A 4,466-nucleotide genomic window follows, 5' to 3' on the forward strand; every position below is an offset into this window, starting at 1 on the left:
AAAGCTAACTTAGAACATGTTTAAAGTGCCACAAACCATATAATTTATTAACTAGAGATGGAAAAAAACTCAACAACAATGGGTATTCGATATTAGACCGGGTTTAGGTATAGTTTTACAATTGGGTATTGGTTTGAGATTACCAATACTTAACCTGGACCCCGCTCATTGACAACCCTAGTATTTACAATCATTACATTGTCTATAAGCAGGTTCATATATAGCACCTGCTACCCATTAACGCTCAAGCGGTAGTGTAAATTTTGAAAAAAATTGATGGTTGTTCGATTTCGTTGTCCCTATAGAAAAGAAATCATTGAAACATTGTCCTTTTACGTTTTTTTTTTTTTTCTAAATTCACCACTGTGTATAAGTGCTTTATACGAATTTCATAGTATATAAAATTAATACTGAAAAATAGTTTTTTCCAAAATTGTAATAAATTTTCTAAATCCGCCACTATGTAAAAAAAATTTCCGGTTCGTAGCGGGTCAGATCAGGTCGGTTCAAGTTAAAATTAAAAGATAATCAAACTAAAATTCAGATAATCATCAAAATCACGTCAAACGCCAATACAAACGTATTTAAAGTTGTATCATGTGGGTATTCGTTTTTTTAGAATTTATCCATAATATAGTCTAGAAAGACTTTACTAAGCAAATCTTTCTCAATATAATATATACAACTACCACTTAAATTCTCATCACCAATCCGGTTATGTAAGTCGATCTTCACGTGATTCATTTAAAAAATATCTTTCAACTATTGCGGTTGCAACGGGTAATATGAGAAAAGCTTCAATAAACGATACACCAATGTAAATGATAGGTGAATCTTTGTTGAACCATTAACTTTACAAGACATAATAAACCATCCGCTTTAGCAAATTGTGCATTCTTTCTCACATGATCAATGTAGGGTGCGAGTTGAACCGGAAGTCTTCTTTTATCAGTTTCATTGAAATTATATGGATACATCTCGGCTAGTCTTAGTATTTTTGAAATGTCAAACCCACCAAAATTATCACATGATCTCAAATAAATCATACAAACAAGTAAGTCCACTCATAATAGTGTCGATTTGTAAAGTTTTTTTCCAAACTCTTGTATTTCCATATCTAGAACTGCATTGAAGCAATCATACTCATAATAGTGTCGATTTGTAAAGTTTTTTATCTTCTTGGCCACTCTGGGTTCATATATTCAGTATCTATGTTTTTCACTTCAAGTACATACTTTTGACAAAAAGAGTTAACCTTCTCCAAGAACTCACTAAGACCTTCCAACCTAAACATTCCAAGTTGGTTTTGGTGGAAAAACCCAATTTAACCGCATTCAACAAATCTTGGTTTTATTAATTTTTGAAGACATTGGGACAATGTGTGTGTGATGTCTATAATATGCTCCATCAAGTGTGTGTAAAATGCCTAGTCACATGTTTTTATATCATGTTCAAGTTTGTCCGCTTCTTTGGCACAAGGAAGATTCAAACATGTTTCTTCAACCCACTAAAGAACTTCTATAATGTTTGGATATAAAGTACGCAAACGAGAAAGAGTTTTGTAGTGGAAATTTCAGTATGTATCTCCGGGCCTTGAAAGTGACATTTCTTGATTCAACCCACTTCTGGTACAATGGATTTTTTCCAAGTTACTTCTTTGACTTTCACGAAGCGTGTCTTGTCGTTCGTCTCCTTGGCATGAATAAGGACAATAAACCGCTCCTTAACAATCCGAAACTTGTTCATAAATCGAATAACAATGACCATTTGTTCTTTTTTAGATACGTCACATGATTAATCAAGCAATAAAGAAAAACATCACCATCAAGATCCTCAAAAACTTGATTATGTATCTATTGAGCATAACAATGTTTAATGTAATGTCTTGTTGAATTTTAGGACTTGTCATTTGGTTATTTCAAGATGCATTCCCAAAGATAACCTTACAAAGGTCTTCGTTTATTCACCGATTAGTTCTAAGGTGGTGTTTGGCTAAGCTTATTTAACTCAAAAATGACTTTTTGTTAAAAGAACTTATTGACTTATGACTTTTCGAAAAAAAAAAGTTTAAAAAAAATGTTTGGATTAGCTTATGTGGTGGGAAAAGCCAATAAGTCAATAAGTTGTTTTTTAAAAAGTGTTTGGCTTATCTTATTCATGTAAAATGACTAAAAGGGACAATGTTATCAGGAGCTTCAAAAAGGCACAATGTTCTGACTTAGGGCATTTTTGTAATTTTTTTTATGAAAAGTTTTAAGTAGCTTCAAAAAGCCACAATGTTCTAACTTTTCAAAACTGACTTTTCGTCTCTATACAAGAAGTCATTTGAAAAAGTCCTTTGAGTTTGCCAAACTCTTTTTCTCCTTATTAACTTTTTATAAAAGTCAATAAGTTATAAAGAGGTGTGGAAAAGCTTAGCCAAACACCCCTTGAAAGCGCCAAGAAATTTTGTTGGTGCATAATGTCTAAAGCCTGCGTCTTTGTAAAGTTAGATTAACGTATATAGTCTAGATAGGTTATTGTGTAATAGTTCAGGGGTTGAAAATGTAATTATACGAAAGTTTGTTTGCTGGACCGCTTTTGTGACACTTGTCCACAAAAGCGAGCCAAGCTGGATCGCTTATGTGGACATGTCACATAAGCGGTTCCAGTCTTCTATATATACCCCTGTGTAGTTTTCATTTGGAACGGTTGTCTTGAATTGTATGTCGAAGTGCTGACTCTCTGTCAATCGTTGCTGAATGAAGTAAAAGTATTAAAAGTGAAGATATTTCTGTTTTCTACTCATTTCTGTACCATACACCTTAGTTTCATGCTTAAACGTGTTTCCGCCACGTTTTTAGCAGGCTCTAGCTTAGATTGACTCCTCAGTGAGATCATACTCGATCCTACAATTGGTATCAGAGCCAGTTGTAAGCTAGTTGCCAGATACGAGGTAGTTTTCTGAGACATTTGCAGAACTGGACTGATTGGACGGTGAAAATGACCTGAATTTTGGACAGTAGGTACAAATCACAGTAATTGTAAACCCTTGAAAGTTTCGGACAAAAATTCGGATTAAAAGTTGGTCAAAAACACTCGTAAAGTTTGGACCGCTCTGACGTCAGCCTTGAACCGCTTTTCTGAACCGCTCATTCATACAAGTTTCCTTGTATCGCTTTTCTGGACCGCTTATTCATACACTGTGGATCGCTCCAAATGGCTGTTTTGGGTGTTGGATCGCTTTTCTGAACCGCTTTTCTGAACCATTTTTCTGGATCGCTTATTCATACAAAGTTCTTGGATCGCTTTTCTGGATCGCTTATTGATCAATCTTGGATCGCTTTTCAAGCAATCTTGGATCGCTTATTGGGTTATTCTAAATCGCTTTTAGTGCAAAGTCTGGATCGCTCTTAGTGCAATCTCTGAATCGCTTTTAGTGCAAAGTTTCTGGATCGCTTATTGTGTCTGTGTTTGAAAATTTTTCCGAAAAATCAGAAAATGGATAGTCAAGACTTCTACAACATGTTCTCAGGTGTAAGTGCTACTCAAGGCCAAACCAACATTTTGCAGAATGTGAATCTTGAAAATGAGTTGGGCACGATGCAGAAACCTCCAAAATTAATGAGTTTAGACGAATACTCAGGATGGTCAGTTAGATTTAAGAACTGGGTGCAAGCCAATCATTTGGAGAGTTGGATCAAGATTGAAAGAGAATATGTAGCTCCAGAAGACGGGGTGGGGGTAAGAAATCAATTGCAAGCTTAACAGATATAGAGCAGGTAGAATTTAAGGCTGAGAAGAAAATGATTAGCATCCTGCAGCAAGCTATAAAAGAAGATATCCTAGTGCTTTTACAGCATAAAGATACCTCTGCATCGATATGGTTTTCACTGGAGAAAAAGTTCAATGGTAGTGGGTCGATGATGAAGAGCAAAACAGCGTTGCTAAAAAAGGAGTTTGATATATTTACTGGGATAAAAGGTGAATCAACGAAACAGCTGATTGAACGATATTGTCATTTAGTGTTGGAGATGAGACGTTTGAAGATTGTAAAAACAAACGAAGAATGGATTGATAAGCTTTGCGATGCTCTTCCGTACGATGAGTGGGGTACATACTTAATGATGCTGAAGAATAGTACTGATTTTATCAATTACAGCTTGAGTGATTTTATTGAAAAGATAGAGGCGCATGAACTAGAGTTAGTGAAGATTAAGAAAATGAATTCGACAAACATAACTCAAGATGTCTCATTGTACTTCAAGAGCAGTCCTGCAATGACAAACGCTCAAAGTCCAAAAATTCATACGGGTTTTAGTGCAGATAGTAGTTCTCCGGTTACTCCGAACGCATATCAGACAAATCAAACTACAAAATTTGCAAGTTATGAGCCGAACGCAAAATCTTCAGATTATTCTCCTCAAAGTTCAAGTGGATCGAATCAACAAACAGTTGTGACTGGGGTGCATTGTAATATAGCAATC

Source organism: Helianthus annuus, chromosome 7, assembly GCF_002127325.2.
Source record: "Helianthus annuus cultivar XRQ/B chromosome 7, HanXRQr2.0-SUNRISE, whole genome shotgun sequence".
Taxonomy (NCBI): Eukaryota; Viridiplantae; Streptophyta; class Magnoliopsida; order Asterales; family Asteraceae; genus Helianthus; species Helianthus annuus.